We start from the raw sequence: 12,994 nt of genomic DNA on the forward strand, positions 1-12,994 counted from the left end.
CACTGCCAGCTATTTGTGTGAGAAAATCTATTCAGTTTATCTATGGAGCCAGGAGCCCATGCAGCTCAGAGTGGGAGCAGGGAATTAGTGATCTTGGATGGAGAGAGAAGTTCAGATACTCAGGCCCAGGTCACAGATTGGAGACTGGCAGAATGCTTCCATTCTTATAGAGGAACAGGAAAAGCATCAAGTCAGTATCTGATGGTCATTCCAGATGCCAGCACTGTGCCCAGTAGAGAAAATAATTTCTATCTCCAACTTGGGTTGAACTTGGCTGTAACAGTGTGAGTATCCAAATCTAACAGCCCCTTGGCACTTGAATCTGATGCTTTCAGTTTTGTCTGTTCACCTAAACTCAATGGATTTTGTAAATACTTTTTACAGGTTAAAAATGACAGAGGAATTTGTACCAAGGGAATACAGATATTTAAGAAGTGGAGCAAGGGATTCACTCGATCATCCTTCCTGCTCAGACTGTGGGGAGGGATTCACTCGATCATCTGACCGATTGACATGCCCGTCATTTTACACAGGGGGGGAACCCATTCATCTGCTCAGACAGTGGGAATGGATTCAGTCGGTCATTTCAACTGAAGGTACATCAGGAAGTTCACACTGGGACAAGGCCATTCACCTGTTCTGTGTGTGAGAAGGGATTCAGTTGGTTTTTCCACCTGTGGACACACCAGTCAGTTCACACTGGGCAGAGGCTGCTCATCAGCTGAATTTCTGGGGAAGGATTCACTCGGTCATCTGACTTAATGGCTCACCAGCGAGTTCACACCGGGGAGCGGCCGTTCACCTGCTCAGACTGCGGGAAGGGATTCACTCAGTCATCCGAACTACTGGTACACAAGTCAGTTCACACTGGGGAGAAGCCATTCAGCTGCTCAGACTGTGGGAAGGGATTCACTTGCTCATCTAAACTAAAGGTACATCAGCGAATTCACACTGGTGAGAGGCCATTCATCTGCTCAGAATGTGGGACAGGATTCACTCAGTCATCGACCCTAATGGCACACCAGCGAGTTCACACCTTGGAGCGGCCATTCACCTGCTCGGACTATGGGAGGGGTTTCACTTGTTCATCTCAACTGAGGGAACATCACCGAGTTCACACTAGGGAGCGGCCGTACACCTGCTCAGACTGTGGGAAGGGATTCACTTGGTCATCTCAACTGAAGGTACATCAGCGAGTTCACACTGGAGAGAGGCCGTTCACCTGCTCGGACTGCGGGAAAGGATTCACTTGCTTATCTACACTGAAGGTACATCAGCGAGTTCACACTGGAGAGAGGCCGTTCACCTGCTCAGACTGTGGGAAGGGATTCATTGAGTCATTCCACCTACTGGTACACAAGTCAATTCACACTGGGGAGAAGCCATTCACCTGCTCAGTGTGTGGGAGGGGATTCACTCAGTCATCTAAACTGAAGGAACATCAGAGAGTTCACACTGGAGAGAGGCCCTTTACCTGCTCAGACTGCGGGAAGGGATTCACTCGGTCATCCCACCTCTTGAGACACCAGTCAGTTCACACTGGGGAGCGGCCGTTCACCTGCTCAGACTGTGGGAAGGGATTCACTTGCTCATCACAACTGAAGGTACATCAGAGAGTTCACACTGGAGAGAGGCCATTCACCTGCTCAGTCTGTGGGAAGGGGTTCACCTGCTCATCCCAACTGAAGGTACATCAGCGAGTTCACACTGGGGAGAGACCATTCACCTGCTCAGACTGTGGGAAAGGATTCACTTCGTCATCTGATCTTAAGGTACATCAACGTGTTCACACTGGGGAGAGGCCATTCACCTGCTCAGTCTGTCAGAAGGGATTCACTTCGTCATCTCAACTGAAGGTACATCAGCGTGTTCACTCCGGTGAGAGGCCGTTCACCTGCTCAGACTGTGGGCAGGGATTCACTCAGTCATCTGACCTACTGGTACACAAGTCAGTTCACACTGGAGAGAGACCGTTCACCTGCTCAGACTGTGGGAAGGGATTCACTCGGTCATCTGACCTGCTGGTACACAAGTCAGTTCACAATGGAGAGAGCCCGTTCACCTGCTCAGACTGTGGGAAGGGATTTACTCGGTCATCTAAACTGAAGGAACATCAGCGGGTTCACACTGGGGAGAGGCCGTTCACCTGCTCAGTCTGTGGGAAGGGGTTCACTTGGTCATCCACCCTAATGACACACCAGCGAGTTCACACCAGGGAGCGGCCATTCACCTGCTTGGACTGTGGGAAGGGATTCACTGTGTCATCTAATCTGAGGGTACATCAGCGAATTCACACTGGGGAGATGCCGTTCACCTGCTCAGTCTGTGGGAAGGGATTCACTTGGTCATCTCAACTACAGAGACACCAGTCAGTTCACACTGGAGCGAGGCCAATCACCTGCTGAGACATTGGGAAGAGATTCACTCAGCCAAATCAACCAAATGTGCATCACTGAGTTCACACTGGGGAGAGGCTGTTCACCTGCTGTGAATGTGGGAAGGGATTCACTCAGTCATCTATCGTTATGTAAATCTTGCTTTGGCTAGCAGCTTAATATAGGGGATGATAGCCCCCCAGCACGGCCAAACTTAAGAAATCTCGTTTGGGTGGATGCTGCATGATGTGTCCACTGTTACAAATCAGTACCCCGAAATAACAAACGGTACATAATATGTGATTAAATGATTGAAATTTTTAACTCTTACTTTGACTGAGGCTGAGGAACTGGTGTAGGGGGCAGGGTTTCAGATTTCAGGATCATTGGGATCTCTTCTGGGGCAGGTGGGACCTGTACAAGAGAGACGGGTTACACCTGAACTACAAGGGGACTGGTATCCTTGCGGGGAGGTTTTTAGTGCTGTTGGGGAGGGTTTAAACTAGATTTGTAAGGCAATGGGAACCAAAGTTCATGCAGAGTCACAAATAGAAGAGTTGTGTGTGGTGGTAATAATCTTCTGAGGTGTGTCTATTTCAATCGAAGAGTATTGTGGGGAAGGCAGACGAGCTGAGGGCATGGATTGACGCATGGAATGATGACGTTATAGCCATTAGTGAAACTTGTCTGCAGGAGGGTCAGGACCGGCAGCTTAATGTTCCAGGGTTCCGATGTTTCAGACGTGATAGAGGCAGAGGAATGAAGGGTGGCAGGTTGGCATTGCTGGTCAGGGAAAATGTTACAGCAGAGCTCAGGCAGAACAGATTAGGGGCCATGTGAGTGGAGCTGAGAAACAGGAAAGGTATGACCACATTAATGGGGTTATATTATAGACCACCCAATAGTCAGCGGGAATTGGAGGAGCATATCTGCAAAGAGATAGCAGACAACTGCAGGAAACATAAAGTAGTGATAGTAGGGGATTTTAATTTTACATATTGATTGGGTCTCCCATGCTGTTTAAGGTCTAGATGGTTAGAGTTTGTAAAATGTATTCAGGAAAGTTTTCTGAATCAATATATAGAGGTACCAACTAGGGAGGATGCAATATTAGATCTCCTATTAGGAAATGAGTTAGGACAGGTGACGTAAGTGTGTATAGGGGAACACTTTGGTTCCAGTGATCATAACACCATTAGTTTCAACTTGATCATGGATAAAAATAGATCTGGTCATCGGGTTGAGGTTCTAAACTGGAATAAGGCCAAATTTGAAGAAATGAGAAAGGATCTAAAACGTGTGGATTGGGACAGGTTGTCCTCTGGCAAGGATGTGATTGGTAAGTGGGAGGCCTTCAAAGGTGAAGTTTTGAGAGTGCAGAGTTTGTATGATCCTGTCAAGATTAAAGGCAAAGTGCAAAAGAATAAGGAACCTTGGTTCTCAAGGGATATTGGAACTCTGATAAAGATGAAGATGGAGATGTATGACATGTATAGGAAACGGAGCAAATAAGATGCTTGAGGAGTATAAAAAGTGCAAGGGTGATAAGGGATAAAATTGGTCCTCTTGAAGATCAGAGTGGTTGGCTATGTATGGAACCAAAAGAAATGGGGGAGATCTTAAATGTTTTTTTTTGTGCCTGTATTTAAGAAGGAAACTGGCATGGAGTCTATGGAAATAAGGCAAACAAGTAATGAGGTCATGGAAACTATACAGATTGAAGAGGTGGAGCTGCTTGCTATCTTGAGGCAAATTGGAGTAGTTAAATCCCCAGGACCTGGCAGGGTATTCCCTCGGAACTTGAAGGAGACTAGTGTTGAAATTGCAGGGGATCTGGCAGATATATTTAAAATTTTGGTATCTATGGGTGAGGTGCCGGAGGATTGGAGGATAGCTCATGTTGTTCTGTTGTTAAAAAGGGTCTAAAAGTAATCCGGGAAATTATTGGCCAGTAAGTTTGACGTTAGTAGTAGGTAAATTATTTTATGTAGTACTAAGAGATAGGATCTACAAGTATTTGGATAGACAGGGACTTATGAAGGAGAGTCAACATGGCTTTGTGCATGGTAGGTCATGTTTAACCAATCTATCAGAGTTTTTAGAGGAGGTTACCAGAAAAGTGGATGGAGGGAAGGCAGTGGATGTTGTCTGCATGGACTTCAGTCAGGCCTTTGACGAGGTCCCGCATGGGAGGTTAGTTAGGAAGATCCAGTTCCTAGCTATATATGGAGAGGTAGTAAATTGGATTAGACATTGGGTCAATGAAAGAAGCCAGAGAGTGGTAGTAGAGAATTGCTTCTCAGGGTGGAGGCCTGTGATGAGTGGTGTGCCACAGGGATCAGTGTGGGGTCCATTGTTATTTGTCATCTATATCAATGATCTGGATGAAAATGTGGCAAAAGAAAATTGGATCAAATTTGCTGATGATACAAAGATTGGATGTGTAGTGGAGAGTGAGGAAGGTTTTCAAAGCTTGCAGAGGAATTTGGACCAGCTGGGAAAATGGGCTGAAAAATGGCATATGGAGTTTAATACAGACAAGCGTGAGGTATTGCACTTTGGAAGGACAAACCAAGGTAGAGCATACAGGGTAAATGGTAGGGTACTGAGGAGTGCAGTAGAACAGAGGGATCTGGGAATACAGATACAAAATTCCCTAAAAGTGGCGAAGAGAGCTTTTGGTACATTGGCCTTTATAAATTAAAGTATTGAGTATTAGAGTTGGAATGTTATGGTGAGGTTGTATAACGCATTGCTGAGGCCAAATTTGGAGTATTGTGTACAGTTTTGGTCACCAAATTACAGGAAGGGTATTAATAAGGTTGAAAGAGTGCAGAGAATGTTTACAAGGATGTTGCCGGGACTTGAGAAACTCAGTTACAGAGAAAGTTTGAATAGGTTAGGACATTATTCCCTGGAGCGTAGAAGAATGAGTGGAGATTTGATAGAGGTATATAAAATTATGGTGGGTAGAGATGGAGTGAATACAAGCAGGCTTTTTCCACTGAGGCAAGGGGAGAAAAAAAAGCAGAGGAGATGGGTTAAGGATGAAGGGGGAAAAGTTTAAAGGGAATATGGGGGGGGGTTCTTCACACAGAGAGTGGTGGGAGTTTGGAATGAGCTGCCAGATGAAGTGGTAAATGCGGGCTCACTTTTAACATTTAAGAAAAACTTGGACAGGTACATGGATGGGAGGTGTATGGAGAGATATGGTCCAGGTGCGGGTTAATGGGATTAGGCAGAAAATTGTTTCGGCACAGCTGTAATGTTCAATGGTTCTACGATACCGGAGAGGGCACAGCCTCCAGTGGTTCGACAGAGCTCGGTCCCGACGATTTTCCACTGCAACCGGCCCCCGATTTACACGAACCCGACATCAGCCCCTTTCTCACCGGAGAGCCACGGCGACACCTGGGTTCGGAACTGCGCCTGCATCCAGCAGGAAGCTCGGAGTTTGCCACAGCGCCACGGGCGCCCGGGGGTCTGCACATCGCCGTCGGTTGTCGGAGGTCTCCGCAGCGCCTCCGGTAGCTGGAGCATCGCCGCCGGTTGTCGGAGGTCTCCACAGCGCCACGGGCGACCGGAGGTCTGCACATCGCCGTCGGTTGTCGGAGGTCTCCATAGCCCCACTGTTTGTCGGAGGTGTCCACAGCCCCACTGGTAGCCGGAGGTCTGCACATCGCCGCCGGTTGTCGGAGGTCTCCACAGCCCCACTGGTAGCCGGAGGTCTGCACATCGCCGGCGGATGTCGGAGGTCTCCACAGCCCCACTGGTAGCCGGAGATCTGCATCTCGCTGCTGGTTGTCGGAGGTCTCCACAGCGCCACTGGTAGCCGGAGGTCTGCACATCGCCACCGGGTGTCGGAGGTCTGCACATCGCCGCCGGTTGTCGGAGGTCTCCACAGCGCCACGGGCGACCGGAGGTCTGCGCATCGCCGTCGGTTGTCGGAGGTCTCCATCGCCCCACTGATTGTCGGAGGTCTCCACAGCGCCACTGGTAGCCGGAGGTCTGCACAGCGCCACTGGTAGCCGGAGGTCTGCACATCGCTGCTGGTTGTCGGAGGTCTCCACAGCCCCACTGGTAGCCGGAGGTCTGCACATCGCCGCCGGTTGTCGGAGGTCTCCACAGCCCCACTGGTAGCCGGAGGTCTGCACATCGCCGCCGGTTGTCGGAAATCTCCACAGCCACACTGGTAGCCGGAGGACTGCACACCGCCACCGAGTGTCGGAGGTCTGCACATCGCCGCCGGTTGTCGGAGGTCTCCACAGCGCCACTGGTAGCCGGAGGTCTGCACCTCGCCGTCGGTTGTCGGAGGTCTCCGCAGCGCATCCGGTAGCCGGAGCATCGCCACCGGCTGTCGGAGGTCTGCATATGGCCGCCGGTTGTCGGAGGTCTCCACAGCCCCACTGGTAGCCGGAGGTCTGCACATCGCCGCCGCTTGTCGGAGGTCTCCACAGCGCCACTGGTAGCCGGAGGTCTGCACATCGCCGCCGGTTGTCGGAGGTCTCCACAGCGCCACGGGCGACCGGAGGTCTGCACATCGCCGCCGGTTGTCGGAGGTCTCCATAGCCCCACTGGTAGCCGGAGGTCTGCACATCGCCGCCGGTTGTCGGAGGTCTCCACAGCGCCACGGGCGACCGGAGGTCTGCACATCGCCGTCGGTTGTCGGAGGTCTCCATAGCCCCACTGGTAGCCGGAGGTCTGCACATCGCCGTCGGTTGTCGGAGGTCTCCATAGCCCCACTGGTAGCCGGAGGTCTGCACATCGCCGTCGGTTGTCGGAGGTCTCCATAGCCCCAATGGTTGTCGGAGGTCTCCACAGCACCACTGGTACCCGGAGGTCTGCACATCGCCGCCGGTTGTCGGAGGTCTCCACAGCCCCACTGGTAGCCGGAGGTCTGCACCTCGCTGCCGGTTGTCGGAGGTCACAACAGCGCCACTGGTAGCCGGAGGTCTGCACATCGCCACCGGGTGTCGGAGGTCTGCACATCGCCGCCGGTTGTCGGAGGTCTCCACAGAGCCACTGGTAGCCGGAGGTCTGCACCTCGCCGTTGGTTGTCGGGGGTCTCCGCAGCGCCTCCGGTAGCCGGAGCATCGCCACCGGGTGTCGGAGGTCTGCACATCGCCGCCGGTTGTCGGAGTTCTCCACAGCCCCACTGGTAGCCAGAGGTCTGCACATCGCCGCCGGTTGTCGGAGGTCTCCACAGCCCCACTGGTAGCCGGAGGTCTGAACATCGCCGCCGGTTGTCGGAGGTCTCCACAGCGCCAAGGGCGACCGGAGGACTGCACATCGCCGTCGGTTGTCGGAGGTCTCCATAGTCCCACTGGTTGTCGGAGGTCTCCACAGCGCCACTGGTAGCCGGAGGTCTGCACATCGCTGCTGGTTGTCGGAGGTCTCCACAGCCCCACTGGTAGCCGGAGGTCTGCACATCGCCGCCGGTTGTCGGAGGTCTCCACAACCCCACTGGTAGCCGGAGGTCTGCACCTCGCTGCTGGTTGTCGGAGGTCTCCACAGCGCCACTGGTAGCCGGAGGTCTGCACATCGCCACCGGGTGTCGGAGGTCTGCACATCGCCGCCAGTTGTCGGAGGTCTCCACAGCGCCACGGGCGACCGGAGGTCTGCACATCGCCGCCGGTTGTCGGAGGTCTCCATTGCCCCACTTGTAGCCGGAGGTCTGCACATCGCCGCCGGTTGTCGGAGGTCTCCACAGCGCCACGGACGACCGGAGGTCTGCACATCGCCGCCGGTTGTCGGAGGTCTCCATAGCCCCACTGGTAGCCGGAGGTCTGCACATCGCCACCGGGTGTCGGAGGTCTGCACATCGCCGCCGGTTGTCGGAGGTCTCCACAGCGCCATTGGTAGCCGGAGGTCTGCACCTCGCCGTCGGTTGTTGGGGGTCTCCGCAGCGCCTCCGGTAGCCGGAGCATCGCCACCGGGTGTCGGAGGTCTGCACATCGCCGCCGGTTGTCGGAGGTCTCCACAGCCCCACTGGTAGCCAGAGGTCTGCACATCGCCGCCGGTTGTCGGAGGTCTCCACAGCCCCACTGGTAGCCGGAGGTCTGAACATCGCCGCCGGTTGTCGGAGGTCTCCACAGCGCCATGGGCGACCGGAGGTCTGCACATCGCCGCCGGTTGTCGGAGGTCTCCATTGCCCCACTTGTAGCCGGAGGTCTGCACATCGCCGCCGGTTGTCGGAGGTCTCCACAGCGCCACGGACGACCGGAGGTCTGCACATCGCCGCCGGTTGTCGGAGGTCTCCATAGCCCCACTGGTAGCCGGAGGTCTGCACATCGCCGCCGGTTGTCGGAGGTCTCCATAGCCCCACTGGTAGCCGGAGGTCTGCACATCGCCACCGGGTGTCGGAGGTCTGCACATCGCCGCCGGTTGTCGGAGGTCTCCACAGCGCCATTGGTAGCCGGAGGTCTGCACCTCGCCGTCGGTTGTTGGGGGTCTCCGCAGCGCCTCCGGTAGCCGGAGCATCGCCACCGGGTGTCGGAGGTCTGCACATCGCCGCCGGTTGTCGGAGGTCTCCACAGCCCCACTGGTAGCCAGAGGTCTGCACATCGCCGCCGGTTGTCGGAGGTCTCCACAGCCCCACTGGTAGCCGGAGGTCTGAACATCGCCGCCGGTTGTCGGAGGTCTCCACAGCGCCATGGGCGACCGGAGGTCTGCACATCGCCGTCGGTTGTCGGAGGTCTCCATAGTCCCACTGGTTGTCGGAGGTCTCCACAGCGCCACTGGTAGCCGGAGGTCTGCACATCGCTGCCGGTTTCGGAGGTCTGCACATCGCTGCTGGTTGTCGGAGGTCTCCACAGCGCCACTGGTAGCCGGAGATCTGCACATCGCTGCTGGTTGTCAGAGGTCTCCACAGCGCCACTGGTAGCCGGAGGTCTCCACAGCGCCTCGGGTGGCCGGAGTGACGACTAAGAGATAAATCACAAACCCGAGGAAGTCTGCATATGCGGGAAATCCAAAACAACTCTCACAAAATGCTGAAGGTCAGGTAGCATCTATCGAAAAGAGTCGACGTTTCCGGTTGAGATCCTTCTTCAGGACTGAGAAAGAAGAGGGGAAATATCTGAATAAAAACTGGGCGGCTGAGGAAAAGGCTTGCACGAAGGTGATAGTTGAAGCCAGGTCGGTGGGAAACCTCAAAAGCAGGAAGGTAAAAACATCTAATAGCAGAGGAGATTAGAGAATAGGAGAAAGGGATGGAGGAGAAGACCCAGGGAGAAGTGAAAAGCAGGTGAGAGTAATGAAAGGTCAGAGGAAGTAAATTGTGAATTGCTGCCTCAGCTGCAAAGACTGTTTGGACAACGGAGAGAGTGACACCCCCGAACTCCGCATCACATCCATACACACGAATCTGTGCGAACTTCAATGACCAGAAAATATAATTCCTCTCAGCGATCAGCTGTCTGAATGAATAACAGACTTTAAAGAGAAAGCGTATCTATGGTTCACATTGTCAGGGTGTTGAGTTTACCAGGAGACAGAGACTGCAGGGACGAGAGGTTTTCTGTTGACTAATACACTGTGTGTGGACCCCGCTGGCAATTCTGGTGTTGTGACCCGAATCGAGACAAACACCACGCTGCCCACTCCACCAACAACACGGCACAGCCGGACACATAACAGGGGACGTTACATCTCACAACACTGGATTCAGTGATGAAACCCGTGATTAATGTTGTTGTCCCACTGAAATCATAAGAAACGTCCATTCAGATGTTTTTAAATACCAGCGCTCCCCCACAGGTGACGTCACACAGGCGCACCCACGCGCCTAACGTGACACACCAGGGTCTGCCCTCACGTGCGCGGTGTCTTACGTCACCCACGCGCTGGTGAGCGCGAGCTTGGTCAGTTTAACGACTGGGCTGCTAATCACGTGATCAGCCCCTTCCCTCCGCTGTCAACTGAGGATTCAGGAGCTGCCTAAATCCAACTGGTGCACAGCGATGTCAATCACGGATTACAACCAGTCGCGGAGGCGGACCAGCCGAGGGGGCGTTACCCCGTTGACCCCGTTTCCCGCTCAAGCTCGAAATCACCTTCAAAGCGGAGCAAATCTTAAAGTAAATGTCCGCTTTCTGATTTATTTCCATTTCCCTCCGAGGGAAGTTGGGGCGTTTGTGAAGCGTCTCCTGCGGCCGGAGTCTGATGCGTCGCTGAGAGGTAGGAGGAGACCGCTCGGCCCGTCGGTTTGATGCCGGTTCCCCGGGGAGGGAGAGGGGGATTTTATTGAAAGGATGAAGACGGTGAGAGAGGGGGCGGACAGGATGTTTGTCCCGGTGGGGACAGGAGGGGCTCATCTGTGGAAATGTCTGAGCCCACGGTGGTGGCGATTCACCACATTGGGGGGCAAACACCGGCAGACTGTTGCCCTGCAAGCGGGGCCAATGGTCCGGGCAAAGTGACAAATATTTGTGTTTTGTTGAGATTGTACCGGGAATATGGTGTAAAATCCCGCTCCCCACACTAACACGGGTTATACAGACCAAAGAACAAACTGCCGGAGGAACTCAGTGGGTCGGGCAGCATCTGTGGAGGGAAATGGACCGTCAACATTTCGGGCCGAGACCCTCCCTCTGGACTGAGAGTGGACGGGAAATAGTCAGAGAAAAGAGGTGAGGGGTGGGGATGGGGCAAGAGCTGGGGAGTGAGAGGTGGATCCAGGTGAGGGGGAGGTGGGAAGGTGGAAATAGTGACAGGGGTGGGAGGTGAGTGGTTGGGGCAACACGGGGCTGCAGAAGATAGAAATTAATTCCATAGAGGGTTAACAAAGAGGTTAGAGAGTATTTGTTATAGAGAGTGCAATGAAGATTCACCAGACTGATCCCTGGAGTGGTGGCGTCATCATATGAAGAAATATCAAATGCGATAACCCTTTCATTTAGAGAATCGAGGATTGAGAGGTGATCACATTGAAATGCACAACATCATTACCGGTTGAACCAGGGATCCCAGTCTCTGAAAAAGGGGGTGGACTGTCCGGGACTGAGATGAGGGGAAATGTCTCCACTCCGAGGGTGGTGAATGTCTGTAAATCCACACCACAGAGGGTGGTGAATAGTCGGTGATCGTCCTCACATAAAACAGAGGCTGGCAGATGGGTGGAGACCGGAGGGATCGAGGAAATGAGGATCGGACAGAAAGATGTAGCTGAGATGGGTGAGCAGCCAACATCTTGTTGATGGTTTGAGGGGCTGAATGGCCACCTCCTGCTGTTTCAGTGTTCCTGTCAGTGAGGACAGAGGAATGTTGAATTGAAATTAGAAACATAGAAAAACTACAGTAGAATAGAAGCCCTTTGGCCCGCAATGCTGTGCCGAATATGTTCTTATTTTAGAAATTACCGAGGGTTACCCATAGCCCTCTATCTCTCTAAGCTCCATGTACCTATCCAAAAGTCTCTTAAAAGACTCTATTGTATCCGCCTCCACCACCGTTGCTGGCAGCCCATTCCATGTACTCACCACTCTGCATGAAAAAACTTACCCCTGACATCTCCTCTGTACCTACTCTCCAGCACCTTAAACCTGTGTCCTCTTGTGGCAGCCATTTCAGCCCTGGGAAAAAGCCCCTGACTATCCATATGGTCAATGCCTCTCATCATCTTATACAGCTCTATCAGGTCACCTCCCATCCTCCGTTGCTCCAAGGAGAAAAGGCAGAGGTCACTCAACCTATTCTCATTAGGTATGCTCCCCAATCCAGGCAACACACTTGTATATCCCCTCTGCACTCTTTCAATGGTTTTCACATCCTTCCTGCAGTGAGGCGACCAGAACTGAGCACAGAACTCCAAGTGGGGTCTATTCAGGTTCCTATAAACCTGCAACATTACCCCTCGGCTCCTAAATTCAATTCCACGGAAGGCCAATGCACTGTACGCCTTCTTTACCACAGAGTGAACCTGCGTAGCAGCTTTGAGTGTCCTATGGACTCGACGCCAAGATCCCTGTGATCCTCCACGTTGCCGAGAGTCTCACCATTAATGCTATATTCTGCCATCATATTTGGCCTAACAAAACGAACTACCTCACATTTATTTGTGTTGAACTCCATTTACCACTTCTCAGCCCAGTTTTGCATCCTATCAATATCCCACTGTAAGCTCTGACAGCCCTCCACACTATCCACAACACCCCCAACCTTTGTGTTATCAGTAAATTTACTAACCTACCACTTCCTCATCCAGGGCATTTATATAAAGAGTAGGGGTCCCAGAACAGATCCCTGAGTCACACCACTGGTCACCGACCTCCATGCAGAATATGACCCATCTACAACCACCCTTTGCCTTCTGTGGGCAAGCTAGTTCTGAATCCACAAAGCAATGTCCTCTTGGATCCCATGCCTCCTTACTTTCTCAATAAGCCTTGCATGGGGTACCTTGTTAAAGATCATCTGAAAGTCTAAGCAACCAACATGCACTGCCTCTGCTTTATCTATCCTGCCTGTATTTCCTCAAAGTATTCCAAAAGATTTGTCTGACGCAATTTCCTCTAAAGGAATCCTGCTGACTTTGTCCTGTATATAACTGCCATCATCATTCGTCCCCAATTACAGTACCCAAAAATTTCACACTTAATACACTCAAACATATTCCTGAC

The sequence above is a fragment of the Mobula hypostoma genome, unplaced genomic scaffold (genome assembly GCF_963921235.1).
Source record: "Mobula hypostoma unplaced genomic scaffold, sMobHyp1.1 scaffold_115, whole genome shotgun sequence".
In the NCBI taxonomy this organism is placed as follows: Eukaryota; Metazoa; Chordata; class Chondrichthyes; order Myliobatiformes; family Myliobatidae; genus Mobula; species Mobula hypostoma.